Below are 13,212 nucleotides of genomic sequence, written 5' to 3'. Positions count from 1 at the left end.
CCGGCTTCCCTTGCCGTTCTAGGCCGGCTCATCCCATCTGGGCCCCAGAAACCTCTTGGAAAGGGGCAGACAGTAACCTCAGGGGGGCAAAAACTTTAAAGTAGGGCCCCCAGCAGGCCGGCATGACAGCGCGGCAGCAGGGGGCGTGGAGGGGCGCGGGCCCGCCAGGCCCCGGGGGCAGGCGCCATACGTCGGAGTCTGGCCTGTTCCCGATGCCAGGCCTCAGCCTCTGGGCCTTTCTGGGGTCCCTACAGCCTGGCAGAGCCAGAGGGCCCTCTATTGAGGGGTCCCCATCGCACGCAGAGGTTCTGGGAAGCAAGGTTCCCGGGCCATGTGTTGCCCTGCCTCTGCCCCAGACCTCCCACCACCTTCCGAGAGACGGGGGGCTTGCGGGGCTTGGCTGCAGGGGGCAGACCAGTCCCCCCGACCCCAGAGGGGGCCCTGGAGGTGCCACTTCCAGGGATGTCACGAGGCTGGGTGGCCAGGGTGTCACCACCACGGTGGGTCTCGCTGCCCTCCCCTCTGACCAATGGCCCACAGTCCCAGGATGGGTGTCTGCCAGCGCTTGGGGCCAGGAAGGGGTGTCCCCTTCTGGCTTCTCTGAGGTCTGTGCGGGCCTGGCCTATGTTTGGAGGGACCCACAAACGTGGGCCTGAGACCCATCCCAGAGGCTGCCCTGTGGCCCTCCAAATCCACAGGCCTCTCCCAGAGGGAGGAAGGGTGGAGGCCAGGCCCGTGGAGTGGGTGCAGGAGTAGGCAGCGCCGGGATGCCCTGGGGGCCTTGGCCCCCAGACCCCAGAACAGTGGGCCAGTGTGTGGCCGTGTGTGGGGCGTGGGGTGGAGGCCCGGGCGGGTCAGGTCCCGCTCCATAAAGCCTGGCGGGAAGCTGTCGACTCCTCGGTGTTGACACAGGGGTGATGTCACCGCCAACCAATGGGGCGCACGGCGGGGGCTCTGTGTGTGCTGCCCTGTACCCCGTGGGCCCCGCCACGCACGGGGCGGGATCTGAAAGCCACCTGAATAAACCCAAGGGGCCTCCGCTTTTCCCCTGGGCCTTGTCTCCTGCACGTCCCGTCCAGCCCCACTGCCCACACGTGAGAGGTGGCACGGGGGTGGGGGAGAGGCCTGTGCCCTGGACCTGAGTTCTCCTCAGATACGCGGCCCCAGGGCCCTGTCCCCCAGCACCCTTTAACCCCGTCGACCACTACTCCATCTTCTGGGGGCCCCCTGGCGGTCATGGGTTCCCGAGGCTGCACCCTACACCCGACGCCGCACCCTACGCTATCCCTTGGGAGCATCTGCGCTCCCCCACCTGTGTCTCGAGCCCTGTCCTGCAGCCCTGCCCAGGCCTCCCGGCATTCCAAGGGCTCCCAGTGGCCCGCACGCTGCCAGGAGCCCCCTGGCACACAGCTCACCCAGGCCTGGGACCGGCCCCCCGGCGACTCAGGGTCCCCAAGTTCCCCGCCAGTGCTGGTGGCCGTCCTGTTCCTGGCATCCCAACCATCCCCCTCCTCCTACTCCTTGTCCCAGGGCACGTTCCTCCCATCTCGGCCGTCCTTCCCTTCCTCCCCCGCCCTCCGGGGGCCTCTTCCTACCCGGCTCGGGGTGACCGCTCCTGCCCTACTTCCTGACCCCGCTCCCCCGCCCCCTCGGGCTCTCCAGCCAGCCTCCCATGCGTGCTGATGGCTCTCTGCAGAGCGTGGGAACCCGTGGCCTGCCGACCCCGGCGCCCCTGCCCCCTTCCCAGCTCTGCGCCCGCCGCGGCCTCCCGGCCCCCAGGACGGGCCCCACCAGGCCCGGGCACGTGGCGGCGTTGGGCAGTAGCGGGCCGGGCCCCGCGCTTGGCGCCCTGATGGTTTGCTGGTCCGGCCCCAGGCCCGTGCGGCTCCCCACAGCCCAGGCTGCCCGCCTGTGTCCGGCCAGGTGTTCGGTGCTGGAGCGCGGGCTCCCAGAGGACAAGGAGAGCAGTGTCTGCTTCATGCAACACGCTGCTGACAAGGAACAGAATACCCACAGTGACCGCTTCCAGGAAACGGCTCGGGCGGGGGCCGCCGAGGAGCGGCCCCTTCCCAGCAAGCCGGCCTGCAGGTGGGCTTCCAGGAAGGGGCCCGCTGGTCCCCCTCAGCCCTGGCCAAGGGCCAGCCGTGTCACCAGGTGCAGGCGGGGAGAGGTGCGGAGAAGGGAGGGTGCAGGGGGAGGAGGTGGGCGCGGTGGCCTGGGCCGTGGCCCAGTGTGGTCACCACAGCCTTAGGAGAGGCCCAACCTGGCCACGCTCCTTCTAGAACCTTCCGTTTGCCCTTTTGGGGGGCGGGTCACACAATCTCTACTGGGGCCCGTGGCTCGGGGGCTTGTTGCTACAACACCCGGGGAGACCCCAAACACAAGAGGGAGACGAAGGAAAGGGTTCCCAGCCCAGGCCGGGGATGGGGTCCCGGCCCCCAGCAGCAGCCCAGCCTCCTGGGCCCCCCTCCCCCATCAGCATCGCCCCGAGAGCCGCCAGCCCAGGCCCCTGCCCGCTGCGTCCTACGCTCGGTGCCGCCCGGAGCCTGGGGTGGGGCGAGGGGCCCCCTGGCAGGCCCGGCCCTGTTTACTGAGACTCCCCAGGGGGCATGTCTGCTGACCCCAAACATCACACTGGGCCTGGTTAAGGGACATCATTTCCTTTGTCCTGTTGGAGTTTTTTCTGTCTCCATTCAGGGCTACAGGGAGGGCCGGACCCTACCCCACCCCACCGTCCACAGTCCCTGCCTGAAGGTGGGCCACAAGGTCATTAAATCCGGGCCCAGATCGAACCCACACATGCAACCAGGGCCACGCAAAAGCCAGCAGTCCCCACAGAGCACCCCCAAACAGAACAGGGCCCCCATCCACGCCTTTAGCACGGCCGGCAGGGTTAGTGACCCTGAGCGGACATTCTCACTCCCAGCTATAGCCACACACCTGCGGACACAAGCCCGGGAGACGCAGCCGGTCAGGCCTACACGGCCTGAGAGCACACAGCCAGGCGACTGACCACTGCACACAGGTTCACGGGGACGCTCTGAGACGCACACACACACACACACACACACACACACACACACACACACACGGACACACGTGTGGACACATAGATACACAACACACAGGTACACGGAGACACGTGTGGACACACGTGTGGACACACAGACACATGGAGACACGAGCACACGTGTGGGCACAGACAGTCCCACACACACGGACGCAGATGCGTGGCCACACAGACACGTGAAGTCCTGTGTTCCGCAGGCCAGAGGTTTGGTGGTTGCTAGCCTAAAGCCTCCGGAGCAGCGCGGCTGGGGCAGGGTCCAGGTGTGAAGACCCTGGAGGCGACCGCCCCACCCCGGCCACCACTGGGGCCGGGAGTGGAATTCAAGCCCCTGTTTGCTTGGTGACACTTAACTCAGCGCAGGGGCGTTTTGAAAGCGCCTTTGGGTGGGGGGCCTGGGCCTGCCTTACAGCCCCCTCTGGGCCCCTTCTCTCAAAGCAGGAAGTCGGGCTGGGCCAACGGTAAACACATGCCAGCCTGGGGTCCCCGGCTCCACGGAGGGGCTCTGCCGTGGGCGCTGGCTGCCTGTCTTCCCAGCCCGGGCAGGGCTCACAACCTGGGCCAGGGCTCTGGGCCCACCCCCTCCCTCCCCACAGGCTGCCCACACCCACCCAGAGCCCTCCAGGTGGGTCCCCTCCTGGTTGCTGCCCAGGGAACCGGCCCTGGAAACAGAGCAGGCGGGCACACCCAGGGTGGACGCTGCCGTGCGCACGCGGAGGGGCAGGTGGGTGGGCACAGCCCGCGTCAGGCAGGGGCCCGAGGGCCTCGGACACCTTCCCCAGGTGGATGTGGCGAGGAGCCCCTACCCTGGCCTAATGCCAATCCAGAAGCACCCCCTTCCCCAGGTCGACCTCGGGTTTCCAGGTGGAAGCCCAGAGCAGGAGTGCGGGTATGACCAGGAGGGGCTGCAGCCCCCGAGGCCCTGGCCCCACTGCCTTCGGCAACCCCACCGCCCTGGAAGTGGACAGAGTCCTCCCTATGCCCGGAAGAGGTTTCCAGAGTGCCTGTGTCTCTCCTCCCACCCACGGCCAGGTTGCCCTCGGGGCCCCTCCGGCCACCTGCAGTGCCCACCACACGACCGCCATCCCCTGGGAAGCTGGGCTTTCGTCTTCTGAGGCCCAGCTTTGCAAAGCTCCAGGAGAGACGGGTGCTTGTGAAAAAGGCCATGGGGAGTTCTAACTCGTGACGCCTGAAGGATGGGTTTCTTTGTTCCGCTGGCAAAACCCATGTGGGCGAGTCCAGGGGGCCGTGGGCCTGGAGGTGGAGGCAGCCTCACCCATGAGCTGCCCGCGGGCCTGTGAAAGCCTCCTGGGGGTGGGGGGCAGGAGGCACTGGGGAGCCCCCAAGGATGCCACGGGCTAGCCTTCATTAAATGCCTTCATATAAATGCAGCCCTGCTGACCACCTGCCCTGCTGGCCTGGAACCGGCCCTTCTTAGCCCTGGAATTCCCATGTCTCCCATCAGGCAGGAGGTGGGCCCCAGAGAGGAGACCAGACGCATGGAACACATGGGGAGTGCACGGGGGGGAGCTCGTGGGGCCAGAGCCAGAGCAGTCAAGGGCCCCGCAGCCCGGACGCTGGGAAAGGCATGTGCTCGGGGTCTCCCAGGCCTTTGCTATCTCCTCTCGGTCAGCTGGCCCGCAAGGCATTTCCTGACTGCCCCGAGCACGGGAAGGGGTCAGGGACCCAGCCCTGTTTCCAAGGGCTTCTCCCTCGGGTTCCCAGCGTGCCGCGCCTGGCGCCCAGGAGCTGGGAGGCCTGGTTGGGGGTGGTTAGAGGCAGAGGGGCGTCACCGGCCAGCTGTTGCCTTGTACCCGGACACCAGCCACGAACACAGGCGGGGGCTGCACTCGCACCCCGGGCGCAAACCCCAGGCCAGACGCCAGCGGGACACGGCCCTGGGCCTTTCAGCGGCAAGATCCCCATCCCGGCCGTGGGGCCCCTCTCCCCTCTGCCCCCACCCCTCTCTACTCCCTCCCCGCTGTCGCCTGCCTAGTGAGAGCTCGCCCCACAGCGCCCCTGCTTGTTGCCCCCCTGCGCCCCCCCGCTCCACCACGGCAGAGTGAAGGGAGGGGACGCCTCCGTGCCCCGAGCCCAGCGCGCAGGGCCTGCAGGGCTGTGGATGAGTGTGGCAGGGCGGTGGACTTCCCAGGGGCGTGGCCGGCCTGGGCCGCATGTCAAGACCACTCCCCTAGGATAATTCTAGAAACCGATCCCCTAGACCAGGCCTTCGGGGTCCGGGGCAGGGGCCTAGGGAGGCCTGGGTGATGTGTGTGCAACAGGGGCATTATGTGGCAGGACCTCTTCCTCGCCCTCGGACCCGACGTCTCCCTGCAGGGAAGCCCTGGGTCCCACAGCCCGCCACCCTGCCCCGGTCCCCACGTGGTGCCTGCCCTATGCCCGGAAGTCCCTGTGCCCTCTGCCGTCCCGCCTCACAGGCCCTTTCATTGCCCACCCCTCCAGTCCACAGCCCCCCACCCATCGCCCCTTCCCATCCATTACCCGCCACGCCACCCTTTGTGTCCGGCCCTCGTGGCCCATATGCCTTTTCATGTTCCCCATCCCAGGCCCCACCCCAGCCCCATGTCCCCCCAGCCCACGGCGCAACCCCCTCAGGCAAACAGCTCAAATCCAGAGTCCCTGAGACCAATTCCTGTAACTGTGTTTATTGATGAGTCCAGGGCTTCTGGGGAGGCCCTGGCAGGGAGGGACACAGAGCGAGATAGACACACAATGGAATGCTTCGAGGTTGCTCCGATGTTTGGAGCGCCCAGACTAGGTGAGGGGAGGGCGGGGCCCCACACACTCGGGCCCCCTCCCAGTCGCCCCCAGACAGAGATGGGTGAGAGGTGGGCGCTGGGGGGGGCGCAGGCCGAGGAGGCCGGGCCACTCAGCAGCTCACTCACTCGCTGAGAGACCCAGGCTTGCTCCAGAACCCCAAACCAGTGCAAACGACTTAGTGCAAATTAATTCAGGAGGGACGGGGAGACAGGGTTCTGGACGCTCTGAGTCTTCTGAGCAAAAGACAGAGGAGAGAAGAGAAGAAAAAAGACAGAGGAAAGGATGAAGGGGAGGGAGGGAGGCTGCTGGTGGTCTCTGGGCGCGGCAGGGCGTCGCCTCAAAGATGGAGTCGCGGGCGGGGGTGGGTGTGCTGCTCCTCCGATGGTGTGGGTCGTCTGTTCCTTTAGCTCAACCTGCGGACAGAGGCAGGACGTGAGGGCGGGTCAGGGCGGTCCGGCCAGGGGGCTTCGGGAGGGGCGCCCGCGCCCACCTTCCAGAGCTGGTTCCTGAGTCAGGGTGTGTAGTGGTTCCAGATGCAGCATATTCTCAGTCAGAGCTAGAAAGACTTGAAGAAGTCCGGGTTCCAAGGCCCAGGCGTGAGCTGGGTAGCACCATTTCTGCGGGTCAGGACAGAATGAGTGCCCAGCTCTCGGCCCCAAGCCCCCCGCCCCCGCCCCCCGTGTGTGGCAGGGGACCCCCCACCTTGTCATCTTGAGGGTTCTGGGGTCCAGAGAGCAGCAGTAGTGTATTGGCTCCTTCAGGAAGGTAAAGGAACAGACATGCGGGGTGTTCCAGCTCCCCCGCGGGGCCAGCCGAGAATGTTCTACGGGAAAGAGGACGGCCGTGAGGGCTGGGCGCGGGTCAGTTGGCCCGGGGGGCCTGGCCTGTACCTGTGCTCACCAGGGAGGCCGGGCAGCGTCCCGTCTGTCCTCGCCGTCACGCCGGACCATGTCATGTCCCTCTGCCCGCATCCCGGCGCCCGGCCTCCGTGGCTGGCAGGCATGTCCACACCCACTGGAGACAAGGCTGTGGGCAGACAGAGAAGGCGCTGGCTGAGTGGGCAGCGGTGGCTGCGGGGGTGGGAGGGCAGCGGGCTGGACACTCACCCTCGTCTCCGGTCTGAGCGCGGACCGATCCCTGCTCCGTCACCGCCCGCAGAGGCCCGCCTTGGCCATGGGCTCGGAGGCCAGTGACCCCCGGCTCGCCGCCAGGCTCCAGCTCCTTGCCCCTGCCTGCGCCCCGACCTCCCGCCCCCCAGAGCTCTCATTCACGCCGCCCCGCCTCCCTCGCCTAGTCTGGTCTCGCCGGTGTCCTTGACTCCCCTGGGTGCTGTCCTGTCTGCCGTGCCAGTCCCAGGGGCGGGCGGTAAGGGCCAAGTGTCACCAGTGTCACCAAGTTCACTGGGGGCCCTCCTGCGCCAGCCCCTGGGCCGCAGTGCCGCATGGGGATGGTGGCCCGCTGGGCCCGCGGCAGCCTCCTTGCTGCAGAAATCTCCCTGGGGCCCTGTCGCTGTGGCCACCGCTCCCCCCAGGTGACGTCCTACGGCGGTTCCCCGCACACTGCGCCTGCCTTCTAGCCCGTTCTCCGGCCCTCGAGGCTCCGGCTCAGGCCTCAGGAGGCCTGGGCCAGAGCCGCCCCTGTACCTGCTACTAAATGAACTGCAGTGGGTGAAGTGGCAGCTGGCGGCCCACCGACCTGAGTCCCCGCCTCGTCCTGTCTGCCCCGGGGCCTGAACGGCCCCCATGTGCTGGATCATCTCCCTCGCTGGCAGCCCTGCCCCCTCTGCCGCCCGACTCTCTGGAAATGCCCTTTCCACCTGGGACAGCCGCAGCTCCCAGCCCGCCCTGCCTCAGCTCCCCCTGAGACGGTGTCACCTGCGCTGCCTGCCCTGCCGTCACCCTGCCGCTCTGCCGGGATGTCAGCCACTTCGCCTCGCTGGCCCTGGCTCCCCAGACCTCCTTATGCAGAAGGCCAGCGGAGCAAGGCCCAGGGAGGGGAAGGGGACTCACCTGGCCCGGCAGAGCGCTGTCTTCACCTGCCCACGGCTGCCAGCTACACCTCCACCGCCCGGGCCCTGGGGCAAGCCTCTCTCCAGCTCCCCCGTCCACCAGCTGCCACGACCTGAAACCAAAATTGACCGGGATGAATGCCTGGCTCCCCCCTCTTACTTCTGCACCGCCAGCTTGGGCCTGTCACTCCCCACACCGATGTCGTCCTGCCTGCGGGGCACCTGGGAGCCCGCCCCGCATCCCCGCCAGGCTCCCAGGTGCCCGCCAGCCCTGCCCAAGCCAGCCCCGCCACCCTGCTCCGCTCCTGCCAGGCTCCAGACGTCCAAGGTGATCCTTGGCCCACGCATGCTTCCCTGCACCCCACTTCCCCATCTTCCCCTGGTTGCCCCCGGTACCCCACGCTTCCCTGGTTACCCCTCAGCTCCCCCACTTCCCCAGTTTCCCCTGAGCCCCCCCATCCCTCCCACCACCCCCCTCCCACACCCTGCTCCTCGGGCCCTAGCCCGGGCTTTTTCTAACTGGGGTGGCCCCGCCCAGAATTCCCGCCCCTGCTCTGCCAGCCAATCAGAGCGGGGACCGTGCTTGGGGCCACCGCAAGGCCCACCTCCGCCCGGGTCGGTCCAGCGCACATTCCTCTCCTGTCCTGGAATTCTCCAAAGAGGGCCTTCTCCACACCCCTCCTTTGGCATCCTGTAGACAGGGTCTGGCATTGTCCCCAAATGTCCCTCCCCCACTCCGAGGTCGAAACAGTCATGTCCCCTCAGGGCGGACCTTGCAGGCTGCTCCCCACCCAGCCCCCACTGGGCGCATACTCTGCCCCTGGACGGAGGTCTTGGCCGGGGCCGCCAGGCGCTCCAGTGGGACTCGGAGTCGCCTTCTGCCACCACCGCGGCTGAGACCACGCCGTGAGCCCGGAGTCCATGGAGCGGTCGTGAGGGGTGTGGGGGGTTGGGGCTCAGGTCGGGCCGAGGGAAGGGACCGTGGTCTCGCGGGCCAGGCAGGCGCTGATTCCCTGCTCGAGTGTCGTCTAGTTGATGGTGCCCATCGCGAGCACAGTGGCTTCCACGCGCGGGCTCCCCACTGTGGCCGGGCGCCCCGTCCCCTCACCGCCACGATCCATTGTCAGGAGGCGGCACGCCCGCTGTGCTCCACAGCTCGCGGGTGCGCCCTGGTGATGAGCCCGGCAACCTCCCAGCCCTGCCGTGGCCGCCCTGTGCACCGCTGCCCAGGACACCGCCTGCGCATTCAGAATGGGGACAGAGACCAGAGAGCCTCGAGTCTCCCCCAGCCACCCTGGGCCACCCTGTCCCTGGGGCAACCACGGTGGCCTCATAGGGGGTGTGGGGGCCCGGCCCTCCATAGGGATCAGCCTCCAAGTCTAGGGTGCTGGTGCCATGGGTGGGGGGAGGAGACATGCCTAAGCAAGGGACCCAGAGCTCTCCAGCTCTGACTGCACCTCAGACAGGGCCTTGGGAAGAGCCTGCTCCTGTGGACCCGCGCCACACCCGACACCCAGCCTTTGCCATGGGTGGACCCCCAAATTTACGGTGGGAAAACTCCAGCCTTTGCCATGGATGAATCCCTAGATTTACATGGGAAAACTCCAGACTTTATGGGTGGACCCCCAGATTTTCGTGGGAATATCCCAGCCTTTGTCATGGGTGGCCCCCCAGATTTACAGTGGGAAAACTCCAGGCTTTGTCATTGGTGGACCCCCAGATTTATGGTGGGAAAACTCCAGGTTTTGTCATGCGTGAACCCCCAGATTTACGGTGGGAAAACTCCAGCCTTTGCCACGGGTGACCCCCCAGGTTTACATGGGAAAACCCCAGACTTTGCCATGGGTAGACTCCCAAGCTAGGATGGGGCAGACCCCCAGATGTGGCCATAAGCAGACGCCGGCCACGGCTGCCACGGCCGGTGACGTGTGAGCCTGCACTGCCGCCTCGCGGCCGCTTCTGTCACCACTCCGGCAACCACTCGGCACAGTTCGGGGTGTGTGACAGGACTGCGGGGTCGGCCCAAGACAGTGAAGACCCCCGAAATCCTCCTGCGCTCGGCAAGGCAGCGCCCAGCACCCTGGTCTGCCAGAGGCTCCGTAGGAAGGCTCTCCCTCTGAAGGCGACTCCGCGTCACCCCAGGCACAGGGACACCTCATTGCCCTGAGCAGTCCCTCTCCTCTGCCAACTACAACGGTGCAGCCCGGGGCGACTCAGATGGGGTGAACGGGGTGGCTCGGACGAGTGTCCCGTCTCCCTGATGACCCTCGTGGACCATTGCGGTATCTGGCCCGGGCGGACCCGGGACGCCGCGTGGGTGGACCCCGGCCGCGACCACGTCGGCGGTGATGTGCAAGCCTGCACTGCCGCCTCGCGGCTGCTTCTGTCTCCACACACGCAACCATTTGGCCCTATTTGGGGGTGCGACCAGCTCAGGGGGTTGGCCCCTGATGCAGGGGGTAGGACCCCAGGATCCTCTGTGCTGGGCAGGCGGTGCTCAGGGCCCCGTGCCACCGGCGGTCTGGTGTAGTTGGGGTCCCTCTGGAGCCTGGGCTTTGCCTCACCCAGGCTCCCCATCAGGTCCTCGTCACCCCCAGACACAGGACCCCTTATTCCCATATCCCCACTTGTCCCCCAGCCTTGGTGACATGGGGCCATGACTCTAGGTTGCGGTGGGGTCCACTCCCAGCAGTGCATGAGCTCCAGAGCAGACCCAGGGTGTTCTGGTCGGTCGGGAAACGCACCTCCACGGGCTCATGAGGGTCCCAGAGCACGGCATGGAGAACTGACCGGCTGGCCCCGTCCGGATCCCCACCCGCTAGTGACCCCCAGGAAAGTAGGGTGAATGCCTCGCTCCACATTGGTGGCGGTGCTCATGGCGGTGCTCAGGTGACCAGCGGACCTGCCGCGCCCGAACCGGAGGCAGCGGCACGCCCAGACCTTTAGCATCTCAAACAGCTGAACCGCATGGAGATGTTAATGACCGGCTGTTAGGGTCGGAGTCTCCCCTTGGAGGCAGATGCAGCTCAACCAAAGGCCCAGAGTTTGGAGGGACCGTCTGGGGGGGTCGGTGCGCTGGGCTGGATACGCAAAGTCCCAGGTTTGGGCAGCATGGGACACCATCCTCGTGCCTGGGGGACGTGACATAGGTCCCACACCACAGGACCTCAGCGGGAGACCCGTGACTGAAGCTGCAATGTGGCCCCACCTGGCACCTGTGGTGGCTCAGACGAGCGCCCCGTCACCCAGATGACCCTCGTGGACCACTGTGGTAACCGGTTTGTGTGGACCTGGGACACCACGTAGGTGGAACCTGGATGTCACGCGGGCAGACCCGGGAAGCCACGCAGGCGAACCCCGGCCGGTGACGTGTGAGCCTGCCCTGCCGCCTTGCGGCCGCTTCTATCTCCACACCTACAACCACGGCACCATTCAGGGGGTGGAACTGGCCTGCGGGGTCGGCCCAAGACAGCGAAGACCCCCGAAGTCCTCCTGCGCTCGGCAAGGCAGCGCCCAGCACCCTGGTCTGCCAGAGGCTCCGTAGGAAGGCTCTCCCTCTGAAGGCGACTCCGCGTCACCCCAGGCACAGGGACACCTCATTGCCCTGAGCAGTCCCTCTCCTCTGCCAACTACAACGGTGCAGCCCGGGGCGACTCAGATGGGGTGAACCGGGGTGGCTCGGACGAGTGTCCCGTCTCCCTGATGACCCTCGTGGACCATTGCGGTATCTGGCCCGGGCGGACCCGGGACGCCGCGTGGGTGGACCCCGGCCGCGACCACGTCGGCGGTGATGTGCAAGCCTGCACTGCCGCCTCGCGGCTGCTTCTGTCTCCACACACGCAACCATTTGGCCCTATTTGGGGGTGCGACCAGCTCAGGGGGTTGGCCCCTGATGCAGGGGGTAGGACCCCAGGATCCTCTGTGCTGGGCAGGCGGTGCTCAGGGCCCCGTGCCACCGGTGGTCTGGTGCAGTTGGGGTCCCTCTGGAGCCTGGGCTTTGCCTCACCCAGGCTCCCCATCAGGTCCTCGTCACCCCCAGACACAGGACCCCTTATTCCCATATCCCCACTTGTCCCCCAGCCTTGGTGACATGGGGCCATGACCCTAGGTTGCGGTAGGGTCCACTCCCAGCAGCGCGTGAGCTCCAGAGCAGACCCAGGGTGTTCTGGTCGATCAGGAAATGCACCTCCACGGGCTCATGAGGGTCCCAGAGCACGGCATGGAGAACTGACCGGCTGGCCCCGTCCGGATCCCCACCCGCTAGTGACCCCAGGAAAGTAGGGTGACTGCCTCGCTCCACATTGGTGGCGGTGCTCATGGCGGTGCTCAGGTGACCAGCGGACCTGCCGCGCCCGAACCGGAGGCAGCGGCACGCCCAGACCTTTAGCATCTCAAACAGCTGAACCGCATGGAGATGTTAATGACCGGCTGTTAGGGTCGGAGTCTCCCCTTGGAGGCAGATGCAGCTCAACCAAAGGCCCAGAGTTTGGAGGGACCGTCTGGGGGGGTCGGTGCGCTGGGCTGGATACGCAAAGTCCCAGGTTTGGGCAGCATGGGACACCATCCTCGTGCCTGGGGGACGTGACATAGGTCCCACACCACAGGACCTCAGGGGGAGACCCGTGACTGAAGCTGCAATGTGGCCCCACCTGGCACCTGTGGTGGCTCAGACGAGCGCCCCATCACCCAGATGACCCTCGTGGACCACTGTGGTAACCGGTTTGTGTGGACCTGGGACGCCACGCAGGTGGAACCTGGATGTCACGCGGGCAGACCCGGGAAGCCACGCGGGCGAACCCCGGCCGGTGACGTGTGAGCCTGCCCTGCCGCCTTGCGGCCGCTTCTATCTCCACACCTACAACCACTTGGCACCGTTCAGGGGGTGGAACTGGCCTGCGGGGTCGGCCCAAGACAGTGAAGACCCCCGAAATCCTCCTGCGCTCGGCAAGGCAGCGCCCAGCACCCTGGTCTGCCAGAGGCCCCGTAGGAAGGCTCTCCCTCTGAAGGCGACTCCACGTCACCCCAGGCACAGGGACACCTCATTGCCCTGAGCAGTCCCTCTCCTCTGCCAACTACAACGGTACAGCCCGGGGCGACTCAGATGGGGTGAACCGGGGTGGCTCGGACGAGTGTCCCGTCTCCCTGATGACCCTCGTGGACCATTGCGGTATCTGGCCCGGGCGGACCCGGGACGCCGCGTGGGTGGACCCCGGCCGCGACCACGTCGGCGGTGATGTGCAAGCCTGCACTGCCGCCTCGCGGCTGCTTCTGTCTCCACACACACAACTCAGCAGCACTCACGGGTGCAATGGGCCGCGGGTGGGGTGGGTGGGGGGTTGGCCCACGACCAAGGGGG

General features: G+C 66.8%; 1 long non-coding RNA gene across 1 annotated transcript; it reads right to left on the bottom strand.

Moving 5' to 3' along the window:
* Window positions 1–5,717: 5,717 nt before the first annotated feature.
* On the bottom strand, window positions 5,718–8,222 carry LOC141279285 (uncharacterized). The gene is made up of 5 exons (XR_012333256.1): window positions 6,955–8,222; window positions 6,749–6,874; window positions 6,551–6,671; window positions 6,339–6,465; window positions 5,718–6,261 (listed from the first exon to the last, which is right to left on the bottom strand). It is a non-coding gene; the product is annotated as an uncharacterized lncRNA (long non-coding RNA).
* Between the last annotated feature and the right edge of the window lie 4,990 nt (window positions 8,223–13,212).

This window comes from Tursiops truncatus, chromosome 8 (genome assembly GCF_011762595.2).
Source record: "Tursiops truncatus isolate mTurTru1 chromosome 8, mTurTru1.mat.Y, whole genome shotgun sequence".
NCBI lineage: Eukaryota > Metazoa > Chordata > Mammalia > Artiodactyla > Delphinidae > Tursiops > Tursiops truncatus.
The sequence above is the reverse complement of the archived record's forward strand: the minus strand, read 5'-3'. Positions and strand labels throughout refer to the sequence as shown.